Here is a 14,393-nt window from a genome sequence, read left to right on the forward strand (position 1 = left end):
AATAGGAGCTTAGGTGTGCTCCGTTGCTCATGCATTAGTTGGGCATGTTCTTCTTGCTCCTGTTGTACTGATACAGATGAGGCGGTACAATTTATTGTTTCCATGCTATCGAAGTGTAGGTGATTATAAGTTTAACAACTGTAGGGAATATCCATTACAATTTGGCAGGCAAGCGGAGAGAAGTCCTTAATTTTATACGTGAAAAATCTGTGTACTAAGAATTGATAGTGTTATGTCAACTGAAGTGCTTAAGAAAAAATTAGAGGAATACGAACAACTATCGCCAAAGAAAATGAAGATTGACTCAAAGTATGTTTTTCGATTTGCCAAGTTTACTGAGCTCGCTCTGTGCCCAGTACGAGGATCGGACCGCGCTGCCGGCCTTGACTTGCGGAGCGCTTACGATTTGAAAGTACCAACGCGTGGTAAGGCGCTTGTGAAGACTAATTTACAAGTTCAGATGCCAGAAGGATCATATGGTTGAGTTCTCCGCGTTCTGGTCCGGCAATTAAGAATTTCGTTGATGTTGGTGCGGGCGTCGTAGACGAAGACTACCGTGGGAACTTGGGTGTTGTTTTATTTAATTCTGACTTCAAGGTGAAACGTGGTGATCGTATCGCACAGTTTATTTGAGAGCGCATATTCTATCCTAGCCGCCCTAGCCGAATGGGCTGGTGTGTGGCTACCATTTGGAGTTCACAGAGAGAGCGTAGGTTCGAATTTCGGTGATAGACCAAAATTATGAAAACGTGTTTTCTAATAGCGGTCGCCCCTTGGCAGGCAATGGCAAACTTCCGAGTGTATTTCTGTTATGAAAAAGCTCCTCATAAAAATTATGTGTCGTTCGGAGTCGGCTTGAAACTGTAGGTCCCTCCATTTGTGGAACAACATCAAGACGCACACCACAAGTAGGAGGAAGAGTTCGGCCAAACACCCAAAAGGGGTGTAAGCGCTATTACCTGTATACATATATATATATATATATATGATAGATGGCAAGCCTAGGTAATGTGCAACCGATGGAGAAACACCGAACAGGAGAGACCGATGAGCGGCGGGGGGAGTTCGTATCGAGTGGCCGAACGACACGGATGTGTCCATTGAAATTCATTCTTGTCTTTTATTTTATTTTCCATTATTGACTTTTTATCGTTTTAGGATGCCAAAACTAAAAAAAAAAGTTCTGCGAAAATGATTTTCTTTCGGTATGTTGTGTAAAAATGACCAAATTTTACGACAGTGTTTTCAAAATTTATCAACACAATAGTTTTAATAAAGATAACCGTTTACAAACACAAGCCGGTGGGTCAATTGAATAATTTTTATTTATTATCCGAACATCGCTGTGAAGTTTGTCAAAAGATATAATACGAGTAAGTATCAATTTCATAAAATTGAGTATTTGCTGATTAAATTTCAACAATTTTGTACTTCAGGGGTAAGTAAGAGGATTATAAAGTTTTTACTATCGATACACATCCGCTCAGTAAAATATCACTAAAACAGACATAGCTTCATACAGGGTGGCTGATGAAAGCCGCTACCAAAAAAAAATTGAATAACTTTTTTTCTTTTTAAGTTATCTGTTCCATTTTTGTTTTAATTTGCAGATTGATCTTTAAAATTTATTAAAATGGATAACTGGGACACGTAAACAAGAATTTGGATAGTCCGCCGCTATCACGCACTGGAGTCAGTAGTTTTGGTACAGAGAGAGTACAGGCGGATGTTTGGCGGCGATCCCCCGAGCAGATGGACCATAATGAGACTGGTGAATAATTTTGCTGAGCAAGGAACAGTAGCAAGAAGGCCTTATCATCGAAACCCACCAGTTCGGACGGAGGAAACGATCGCTGCTGTAGCTGCAGCTATACAAAGCAATCCAAGGGTTTCAACAAGAAGCTTATCTGCTCAACTTGGTGTCAGCCGACAGTCTTTGCAAACAATAATGCACAAAGATTTAGACTTATTTCCCTACAAAATTCAAATGGTTAACAAACTGAATGCAGCCGACTTGCCGATTCGCTTGGAATTTTGCCAGAAGATCCTGCAAATGGTGGAAGAAGACCAAAACATGTTAAACTGCCTTTTCATGTCTGATGAGGCCCATTTCGATTTAAACGGCAATGTGAACAAACAAAATTGTCGAATATGGAGTACTTCTAACCCACAGATACTCCACGAGACGGAATTGCATCCTCTTCACGTGACAGTGTGGTGTGCGGTTTCTTCACGCTGTATTGTCGGGCCTTATTTTTTTGAAGAAAATGGTCACAAAGTTACGGTTACTGGAGACCGTTATTTGAAAATGCTGCAAGAATTTTTCTATCCAGAACTACGCCGAAAGAGAATTCCTTTCAACTCTGTGTGGTTTCAACAAGATGGGGCAACGTCTCACATAGCCCAGACTGTTATGACAGAGTTGCGACGAAAATTTCCCAATAAACTGATTTCAAGAAACTCCGAATTTCGTTGGCCCCCCAGGTCGCCTGACCTTACTGCACCTGACTTTTTCTTGTGGGGTTTATGTAAACAAGAAGTTTATAAAACAAAGCCAACAAATTTGGATGAACTAAAACAATCCATTCGGGCAACAATTGCGGCTATTCCTGTCGCAACTCTCAAAGCAGCAATGAACAACTTTTTACTAAGATGCCGCACTTGTGTCAACGAGCATGGGGAGCATTTAAATTCAATTATTTTTAAAACTAGTTAAGCTACATTTAATAAAATTTAATGACCTTCAACTTGAAAAAAAAAATAAATGAATTCCTTGCACTAAAAAAAAAGTTATTTGAGTTTCTTAATGTAGCAAAATTCATCAGCCACCCTATATTATTTTTGATATTTTACTGAGAAAAACTTATATTGGTCCATCGAGTTCCGTCCATTCTTTAACAGGGAAACGACCTTTGGGATTCTGTGTTTCAGATACTGGAATAAAATTTTGCTACAATTTGCTACCACAGCTTTAAAAGAAGTTTTCATGGCGATTCCTCGGAAAGAACTTTTTGAAATTTGGCTGACGAGCTCAAAAGAAACGCGTCGTGATGCGGTGTTAGAGAAATTTTTGATGGATGGTGATCGGAAGAGACGTGGATACTAAAAAGCTAGGAGAGCGTATAAAAAAACTATGTTACCAATTTTCTTCAAAGTGGGAGGGGTCTTGCCGAGTTAAGGCCCGTGTTCTAGCCCGTAATTATAGTTGGTTTTCCAAGAGTGAAGACTTTGGAAAATACCGTCTTGATGTTGGGCCATCAACTTCATCCTCTATTAGATCCAATGTAGGTAGACCACATGTGGCGTTTTCCGATTCTTCTCTTCGCATCAAATAGCGAACAAGTGTTAATGGCGGCAGAAATGGGACTTAGATCAAACGGTAAGAGAAATTCCGCAATATTATTTAAAGAGCTGTGTTTGTCTTCACCATCAAGAGGTACTGTGTTGAAAAAATCTCGACTTTCGAAAGAGCGCAACAAAAATTTATCGCCAGACCAAGCACTTGCGCTGATAATAGATGCAAATGATTCAACGCATGACTATAATATGCATAGACAGCATACAGCAGAAATAAATCCCAAATTATATCCGTCGTATAACTGACATATTTATCATTGAAACAATTTGTGATTATCTCCTTCATTGAGCAGTATAATGTAGTATAAAAAGGTACCCAGGTGCTGAATGAAATCTTTTAAATATTAGTCATAAGCCTCTAAGCTAAAGTTAAGAAATCTAAACAATTTGTATTTAAATTGGCACTGGAAAATGCTTTTAAAGTAGAAAATATGATTATGTGAAATTTTACCTTATATGTGGGCAAGGAGAAAAAGTGGGCGTATCACGCCCATTTTTATTCTCAAATCAGATTTAGATATCTGCAACCACACTGCAAAATTTGAAATGAATTGCTCCACTGGTTTGGCTGTTATTAATTTTTGCATCCCAAAAGTGAAAAAAGTCACACTGTGCGGTGGTTTTGTTTAACTCGATACGTAACAAGTCAGAAGTTGTATTTGATATCCATACGCCTACAACGAAAGGAAAAATTTCAACGCTGCGGCAAAGGTGTACAAACACACAAACGACGAGAATCTTCCACGTTCAACGGCAGCGCAAACGTGCACGAAATAGCAAAACGGCGCATCGTCAGGGAATAGAGAAGATTGTCAACTGGCCTCTGGTTACGGTCAAGCATTGATTGACAAGAACTTCATATGTGTGCGTGTCGACTGATTGACGCTAATATCTAAAATTTTTGATTTTCATCATTCAAAAGCCGACAACAAGTATGTGTGACACGACGACACCCGACTGCACTAACACACACAAAGCACAGTCAAGCATGCTGGACCGTCGCCAGAGGTCAAACGGCAGCCGAGTACTGCGAAACGAAGCCAAAGCAAAACGCCAGCGTAGTAGAAGAAACGACAAACAGAGCAATTACAACGACTTGGTAAGAGTTTCAACAGTCATCGTATAGTGTGTTTGCAGATATTGGCAAAGATAAATCAACGATGGCAAGTGTGCTATACACGAAGGCGACTGCGTGGCATAGTCTCGACTATAAAACGGCTATAAAACGACGCTTTTTCAACTTCTCTGCTTCTACGGGCGAACGTTCAAATTTGAATACGCATACATACAGACACTAGTTGATTGACGTATGAGCGACAATTTCAATTGAATTTGCAAGACGAGGTAGAGGCGAGCAAAGAAGAGACAACGATATAGAGGGATAATTTAAATTACAGTGGAGCGTGAATAAAAGGACGGTGAAATATATTATTTTAAGAATAGTGGGTTTATACTAAAATTTTATTTTTCTCCATGATCAAGTTAAACACTCTAAGGGTCGTTCAACTGAATACGTTATTAAGGGCAAATGATTTACCAACCACTTAATGGAAAGCACCGATCGAGCATCAACTTAAAGATGACGATGAATTGCTAGGTCAACGATTATATCGTAGAGTCGACGGCAACAAGCCGTCATATATCGCGTCATGCCCCGAATGTTGTATCAATAAAGTGACAGGTGGTAAGAGGGAAGCACAGTTACACATCAGCGATGTTGTGCCGATACCCTTCAGATGCGTGCATTTAGACCATCTAGGGCCATTCGTGCGCAGCAAAAGGGGCAACTTTTACATACTAGTAATTGTATGCGCTTTTACCAAATATGTAATATTACGAGCCGTACGCAACACAAAGACGACGCCAGTACTTACAACCCTACGAGAATATATTACGGTATATGGAAGCCCAAATCATTTCCAACAGGGGCACGGCTTTCACGTCGAAGGAATTCCGGAACTTCGTTCAACAATACGACATACGGCATGTCCAAGTGGCAGTTCGTACGCCCCGAGCCAATGGCCAAGCTGAGCGGGTCAATAAGACGATTCTAACCTCACTCAAGTGTATGATCAGAAACGATAAAGACTGGGACCAGGCACTACCGCAACTGCAATGATGTCTTAACTCCCAAAGCAACGCAAGAACTAGGCAGAGTCCGAATAGTCTAGTTTTTAACTTCAAGCTACGAGACGTAACAGCAAAACGATTAATTCAATCTGTGCAAGATTACAAGGATGACAACGAGAGTGAACGCGAAGACGTCCAACTCGAAATCGTGGCCGAACGGATCAAGTCAGAAAAAACGAAATGGAAACAGAGGCTCGACGCAAATCATCGATTCCCCAGGCAGTACAATGAAGGAGATCTGGTGTCGATTGACCATGTACCCTCAGCCTCTGGTACCTCGCGCAAGCTCGAACCAGCATTCAAAGAACCATATGTTGTGACAAAAGTCTTACCAAACGATCGCTATGTGGTCGAGGACCTCCCAGATATACCGAAACACCGAAAGCAATATGCAGGCATATTCACGAACGACAGCATGAGACCGTGGATAGACAGCAGTATCGTTGATGATGACTATGAATCAATTGACGAAGATGTTAACGACGAATCGCCCAGGGGAGACGATCAATCAGGATTGGCCGAGCTGTCAACAATAGATGGCAAGCCTTGTCTTTTATTTTATTTTCCATTATTGAATTAAATATCTGAGTAATTATATATCTTTAAAGTAGACGGTGGTTTTGTTTAACTCGATACGTAACATATATTATATCCTGAATTGGAGGAAGTGGACAAACTTGATACTGAACTGGTGGAGCTGGTGGTTTCGGTTCAACTGGAGAAAATAAAGTTCCGTTTAAAAAAGGCAATACACCAACGGAATCTGAGGAGAAAACAGTTGCACAATAACTTGTAAAAGTGGCTGAATCTAAAGTAGACGCTGTCACAACTGCAGACACTGAAGAGGTTGAAAAAAGTATGAGAATAAATCTTAGAGACCGCCCATAATAGTACGGCTACTGTTCACTCCTAACACAAGGATGAGCCTGTGTTTGTTGATGACAGTCATTACTGGTTCATAAGCGATAATTTATTCCATTCTTAGAGAGAAGTTATTCTATCCATAGAGATACATATATATGTGTGTTTTCGTTGTCAAAAGGATTTTAAAATTAAATGTTTCCCATAAGGCGGGCATATTGTAAAAAACAAAAAAAATAAACCATTCTGAGGCTAAGTCCCCATGTCTTTCCTAAAAGCCTTGTCCAGGCAAAAAATGTTCTTGTGGCTTTTGCAGTAACTTTCTCAAGATGAAAGTTCCAAGTGAGTGTTGTCAAGGTAGTTCGTGTCCGTGGAGATTCGGAGAGTCGATTCATATAGGACAGGCCATTTAATGTCGATGTTCCTTTTCCTAGGGAACGCCAGTTTAAAATGGGTTAATAGAGAGTCCTTTGTCGGTGCACCATTTGTTTATTACACTGAGGCCTTGTTACATGCGGTTAGAAATGGTCTCCTCATGCCAGCCTACTATATATACTACCAAATCGTCTATTACTAGTGTTCAGAAGAGGAGAGAGTACTCCCCTTTGCAGACAACCTATTGTGGCCTTGATAGACTTTATTCTTCCTCTTAATTCTGCATTGATCGTTCTGCATTCCAGCATCGATACAATCCATCTGTTGATGCGTTTAGGTACGCCCTTTTGAAATAGGGCATAGTTAATTACCTATATATATATATATGTATATCCTATTATCGAAAGCTCCTGATATGTCAATAAAAGCGCAAAGTACGATTTGTTTTGACTCAACACCGTTTTCCATAATAGCTAAACGACTGTGTATTGCAGGCTCAGTGGGTTTATCTTATTGGTAGGCAAATTGACGTTAATGCAGTGGAAAGTGAGTTGTTCTCCCAATTACGGGGTGAATGCTTCGGTTTCTAGGGCATGTGCAGATTTAAATTTGTTTCTCTATTCTTTTGGTGCTGATTTTACACGGACATATGACATCTTAGTCAGCCATTTTAAATGGTTTTTTTTCTTAGTAATTACTAAACTATTGTACATTAGCTTAACATAGTTTGTAATAATGTATCCATTCAAAGACAAATAAGCAAAAAATAAATAAAATAAAATAAATACGCCCTTTACCTCAGCCCATTTCGTGGGTATGTAACGTAGCAATAGACTTACTTTACCATATATAGTCTGGACAAACTAGGAATAATGTATTGGAGATTTGTATGAGATTAATGTAGTGTAGCCCATTGTACCCGAGTTTCGTGGAATAGCTTATTACCCAGCTTTAGACCGTCCCTATCAATAGAAGTGTCTTGTTCTATCGACATTGAAGACTCATGTAAAGCATGACATCCCGGGAAAAGAGTGTCCAAAGAAGTTGACTGCTTTCCTCTGGGTTTTTGATGTAGCAACTATCTTGTGATCTTTTAATAATACTTTCTGGAGACGGACAGCATTCGGAAAATTTGAAACCTTTTCACGATGATCCCTTCAAGCTCTTTTAGATTTCCTCAATTCTTTGTAAAAGTTGGTTAGAGCGGTTGAGTAGGATATCCAATCCCCTGTTAACTTAGCTCTGTTCCATAATACTCTGCTGTCAAGACGCATGCTAGGAAGCGCACTGCTCCACCAGGAAACATCCTTTCATGTTTTTTTCGCTTTTTCTCGACAACTTTAATGAAATGCAAACGTAATTTGTGAGTGGAATTCATTTGCTACGTTCTCAAACTCAGATTTAAGGAATAACAGATGCATGGGATAATAAGCACTTTTTTCTATATTAAAGTGAAAGACGTGCCAATTTGTATTTCTTGAATTGCTGTAAACTATCATATGCGGTACGATAACACCTATATCCAACCTGATAAGACAATGGTTTTTTTTTTTTTTGTTTTTTGGCGGAGGGGAGGATAAATATGTGAGAAACATCCAATTGATGCCGTCGCGCCAATGATATGCGGGGCACGCTCCAACTAAAACAGACCTTCTCTCTTCGGCTGACTTCCACCCCGGGACCAAATTTGGACTACATCGAGGGTGAAGCCGTGATTGTTGACAACAACCACAAAAGACACCTGTGTCCAGGCTCTCTACTTATGACGTAGGGAGGTTATACGTCGCAGATAGTCTCCATTACTCCATTAAGAAGTAAATGGAAAGTGTGCGGTAATGTCAAGTGCGTTACCGTCTTGTCTGCGTATGATATGGTCCAGAGTCGTTAACTCTAGCGTCCGTAATTGTTCTCGGTATGTCTGCGTCGAGCTCCTCTGGAACACTGTTTCATGTTCAATTCAACACATGTCGGGAAGTTCAGTGTGATCAGACGCGGCACAGGGCGTTAATATTATTTTGCTCTAGCTTCCGGTACTGAAACAGAGTTACGTCACATGAAACGCCAACCACAATTCCAATCAATTGGGAAACATAAGAAAAGAAATTCGAAACCAAAAATATTGCAAAAAGTGTTGGAAGGAAATCCGAAGATTTCAAAAAAATGTATATACATCCTTCTTAACTATGGACTAATTTTAAATAAAATAAACAAAAAAAAACGCGAATTGAAATACCATTTTAAGAACTTTTTTTTCCTCATGCCAAAGCGCATAAGCAAAAAGAGAACTCGAAACAATACGATATTCTTAAATAGAACGATTTATGTAAACAAGTGATTAATATAAATAAAACATCAAATATGCAAAAAGCAACGAACACACAACCTACAATTGCATTAAGCATACCATCTAGCGAAATAATATGGGAAGCCGCCACAAGTAGAGAATTCAGGGGAGACAACGTATATGATTTAACATCATTTATTCGCGAAGTAGAAATGATCCTCCTTCTATTCGAGACCAACCCAGCGCTGCAGCTCTTCATACTACAAAGGTACATAATTAACAAAATTCAAAGAGAAGCCCTCAAAAGCATTCGGACATTAGGGAACAACCTTACATGGGAACATGGGAAAATATCAATTTGATACAAAAAAAACCAACTGAATTCTCACCAAAAGCAAACGAAAGTGCAATTCTTAGTATGTTTTTATATGGTATAGATCCTTCATTATCAAGTATTATACTCTGAGAATAATAAGGGAAGCCGCCAGAATTAGAGAATTCTGGGGAGACAACGAATATGATTTAACATCGTTTATTCGCGAAGTAGAAATTATCCTCCCTCTATTCGAGAGCAACCCAGCGCTGCAGCTCTTCATACTACAGAAGCATTCGGATATTAGGGAACAACCTTACATAAGAACAGGGGAAAATATCAATTTGATCCAAAAAAAAAAAAACCAACTGATTTCTCACCAAAAGCAAACGAAAGTACAATTCTTAGTTCATTTTTAAATTGTATAGATCCTTCATTATCAAGCATTATACACAGTGTAACGACTGGGTACAACCAATAAAAACCCCTCAAAATTACTACCAACAAAATCGTAGGGAAAATTCTACAAAATCCAAACAAAGCTTTAATAGTCGATCAAGACAAATCAATCGCTATCAAGATATACCCAAACCAATGGACGTAGACCATATTCAAGCACACCTCGACTTGAATGAAAACGATGAGACCAATAACAATATCTACACGGAGGAAAATTTTCAATTGCCAAGCCATCAACAAGTTTACCGGTAGTCGAACTGACGATAGTAGATAAAAAATAAAATGTCTAATAGACACAGGGTCGACAACCTCACTGATCGATGAAAACAAACTACTAAAATATAAAAGATTGAATTTGAAGACACCCATACGTTTCAAAAACTTAACGGACTAACCGAGATATCAAATGAAATTATAACTGAACTACCATTGGAATGTAAAGAGAGAAACTTAATGATCTGTTAAGTTATGACACTTTCAAACAAACCTCTTGATGCTATAATAGGACATATTATCCTTAAACCAATGGGAGCAGTAATTAATCTTACAAATGAAGTCAATGAAATTTATAACACAAAAATTGAATTTATTAGGGCTTGCCCTTATGATATAGATCAAATCTGTGAATTGGAAAAATGTCAACCAAATTATGTGATAATGAAAAAACCCTATTCATAATGTAATGAGTAAAGAAGAAATATTTCAACTCGAAAGATAATATACAAAAATATCGACCTATTCTTTAAAGAAGGCGATAAACTTACTCACACACATGAAATTCAGCATGAAATTATTACAACAATTAGTAAACCAGAAAATATGTATATAGATATCCACGAGCACAGAAGCAGAAATAAAGACGCAAATAAACGAAATGTTAGAGCAGGGAATAATCAAGGAAAGCAATTCACCCTTCAATTCACCATGATAAATTGCACCAAAGAAAATGAACAATTCTGGGAAAAAGTGGCGAATAACGAGATAACCGAGAATGATAAATTTCCAATGCCAAACATTGAAGGAATCCTCGAAAAACTCGGAAGAGCCCAATATTTGACAACGCTTGACGTCGCGAAAGGCTTCCATCAAGTCCTTATTAAAGAAGAAGATAGAAGAAAAACTGCATTCTCAACACCCCAAGGCTTTTGGTCTGAAAACTGTACTGGCAACCTTCCAAAGACTCAGAAACTCAGGGACTATATGAAAAAATATGCGTGGTATATCTTGACGCCATACTAATTTTTGGTGGCTCCAATGTAAACAGGACGGAAAAGACATAAACCCAAGACTACAGCGATGGATTTTAAAGTTGGGAGAATATAATATAAATATAAATTATATAAAAGGAAAAGAAAATAACGCTGCAGACTTCTTAAGCAGAATCAACACAGATACGTTCGAAATAAACACTCGAGAACAAATTGACAACATGAGTACCTGTGCAACCATTCACTCACAAGAAGAAGAGCAGAACGATCATTTTCCAATCGTATATACAACAGTAAACAGATTTCATACCCAACTAATACTGACGAAAAAAAAAACAAAGGAAATCGACATAATCAACAACAAACGAAAAATTTACATGAGCCCCGATGACATACAAAGTAATTTTATGACAGATATAACGGGTGATTCTATAAGAGCTATATTATTCAAAAACACACACGCCAAATTCAGAAAAATGCATGAAATTTTTATTTAAATCGATAGTACAGTCCATATAATTTAATGTTTCAAGATTATTTCATGCAAATGTTGACCACGACTGCTTTTCAAATGGTCCATCCGCTTAGTCCAGATTTGACATACTCTTTCCAATGTTTCGGCCGGTATCTCACATATAAATGCTTTAATGTTGTCTTCCAATGCGTTAATTGACGCAGGCTTGTCTAAATAGATATGAGCCTTCACATATGTAGTTCCATTCACAGTTACGTTACGATTCGCAGCATCTTTGAAGAAGTACGGTCCAATGATACCTCCAGCCCATAAACCGCACCAAACTGTGACCTTTTTTGGATACATTGGTAGCTCTTGAAATTCTTCTGGCTGATCTTCACTCCAAAATCGACAATTCTGCTTATTTACGTACCCATTGATCCAAAAATGAGCTTCGTCGCTGAACACAATTTTTCGATAAAAAAGTGGATCTTCGGCCAACTTTCCAAGAGCCCAATCACCAAAAATTCTGCGTTACGGTAGGTCGTACGGCTTCAATTCTTGCACCAGCTGGCTTCACACCTAAATCCTTTCGCAAAATTTACCACGTTCTTGAGTAACAGAGATCCAATTGCTGCGAACGGCGACGAATCGATAATTGATGGTCATCAGTAACACTGGTCGATACAGCTGCGATATATTCTTCAGTTCGCACTCTACGTAAGCGTGTTGGTGGTTTGATGTCCAATAATGTAAATTTGGTTCTAAATTTAGTCACAATAGCTTGAATAGGACGGAGGATTGTTCCATATGTAGAAGTCCACGCAAGTGGGGAAAGAAACTGACCGCCATTCACTTGGGATTGGCCGGGACGATTCTTCTGCAAATGGTTCAAGCAGCTCACAACGTCCGGGATTAGCCCACGTATCCTCTGGGTAGCTTCTGAACACCCGTTCGGGAGTGAGCTAACGTGAGAAGGCGAAGCATTCCAGGATAGCTGGTTGTGCGCTGGGTTTGGGACCCGCCACTTAAAAATCCCCCCCCACGAAGTAAATTAACAAGCCTCGGATGAGAACTACCTTAACTGATGACGATTCCTGCAAACGAAATAAGGACTATGATTTGAGGGCATGCTCCTGGAATGTCCGGTCCCTTAATGGGGAAGGTGCCTCTGCCCGGCTGGTTGATGTCCTCGTGAGAGTAAAGGCTGACATCACTGCCATCCAAGAGATGCGATGGAGGGGGCTAGACAAGAAAACCATAGGACCTTACGACGTCTACTACAGCTACCATGTAAAGGTGTCCGATTTGTTGTGAGAGACAGACTTCGTCGCCAAGTACTGTCGTTCACTCCGGTGGACGAGCGCCTAGAAATAATCCGCATCAAAGCGCGATTTTTTAACATCTCGCTTATTTGCGCCCAAGCCCCGACCCAAGAGAAGGACGAGGTGACCAAAGATTCCTCCTATGAGCGTTTGTAACGTTCCTATGAGCGCTGCCCCCGCCACGACATAAAAATCGTGCTTGGCGACTTCAACGCCAGGGTGGGCAAGAAGGGAATTTTTGGTCCCACAGTCGGAAAATCCAACCTGCACAACGAAACATCCGGTAAGGCTGATCCACTTCGCCGGGGCCCGAAACATGGTAGCCTGCAGCACCAGACTCCAGCATAAGAAAATACACCAAGCAACGGCTGTCTCCTTATCGGAAAACGCGAAACCAAATCGATCATGTTGTGATAGATGGAAGACGTGCTTCTAGTGTATTAGATGTACGTACGATCCGGGAACCCAATATCGACTCGGATCATTGTCTTGTAGCAGCCAAACTGCGCACAGGCCTCTGTGCAACAAAAAACGTGCATCTGCATACGCAAAGAATGTTCGACATCGAAAAGCTGCAATCACAACAGACAGCCAGAAGATTTGCCACTCGACTCTCCCTCCTGCTCCCAGAGAGCACTGCCCAACAAACCGCCACGCACGAGCAATGGAGGAACATTTCTCGTTCCCTACGTACCGCCGCCGAAGAAGAAATCGGATTCCGGCGAGCCCGAAAAAACAATTCGTACGACGAGGAATGTCATGCAGAAAGAAAAGATGCTGTCTATAGAGCCACGCTGCGATCGGGGGCAACGCGAGCCATATGGGATCGCTACAGAATGCTAAGAAAGGAAGAGAGACGTATTATCCGACAGAAGAAACGAGAGGCCGAAATACAATTGTGCGGGGAGCTTGAGATGCTGGCCAATAGGAGCAACGCCCGAAAATTCTACCACAAAGTTCCGCGGCTTAAAGAAGGTTTCAAGACCGGGGCGTTTTCCTGTAAGAACGAAGACGGCGATCTGGTGCCTGATATCCAGAGCATACTCAAATTATAGAGGCAACACTTCTGGAGTTTAATAAACAGTGATAGCTGCGCATGTCACAGAGAATGTGAAGATAGCGATACCCCAATCGTTGACGACGGAATTGTCGTTCCGCTACCCGACCGCGACGAGGGGAGAATAGCCTCTCCGAGCCATTTAATATCAAACGTGTTTTCAGACAGGGTGACTCGCTGTCGTGTGAGTTCTATAACCTGATGTTGGAGAGCATCGTGCGAGCCGCAGAACTCAATCGCTCAGGCACAATTTTTTATAAGAGCGTACAATTGTTTGCTTATGCCGATGATATCTACATCGTCGGCCCTTACAACTGCGCTGTTAGTTCTGCCTTCTCCAATCTGGATAAAGAGGGAAAGCGAATGGGTCTGGTGGTGAACGAAGACAAAACGAGTTACCTCCTGTCTCCAAACAAACCGTTGGCGCATTCGCGTATCGGCACCCACGTCACTGTTGACAGTTATAACTTCGAGGTTGTAAAGGACTTCGTATTTTTAGGAACCAGCACTAACACCGATAACAATGTCAGCCTTGAAATCCAACGTAGAATCTCTCTTGCCAACAAGTGC

At 40.4% G+C, this 14,393-nt stretch overlaps 1 pseudogene; it reads left to right on the top strand.

Moving 5' to 3' along the window:
* Nucleotides 1-205: 205 nt before the first annotated feature.
* LOC129251310 (deoxyuridine 5'-triphosphate nucleotidohydrolase-like) lies at nt 206-6,375 on the top strand (annotated as a pseudogene).
* Nucleotides 6,376-14,393: the final 8,018 nt, after the last annotated feature.

This window comes from Anastrepha obliqua, unplaced genomic scaffold, assembly GCF_027943255.1.
Source record: "Anastrepha obliqua isolate idAnaObli1 unplaced genomic scaffold, idAnaObli1_1.0 ptg000012l, whole genome shotgun sequence".
Classification (NCBI taxonomy): domain Eukaryota; kingdom Metazoa; phylum Arthropoda; class Insecta; order Diptera; family Tephritidae; genus Anastrepha; species Anastrepha obliqua.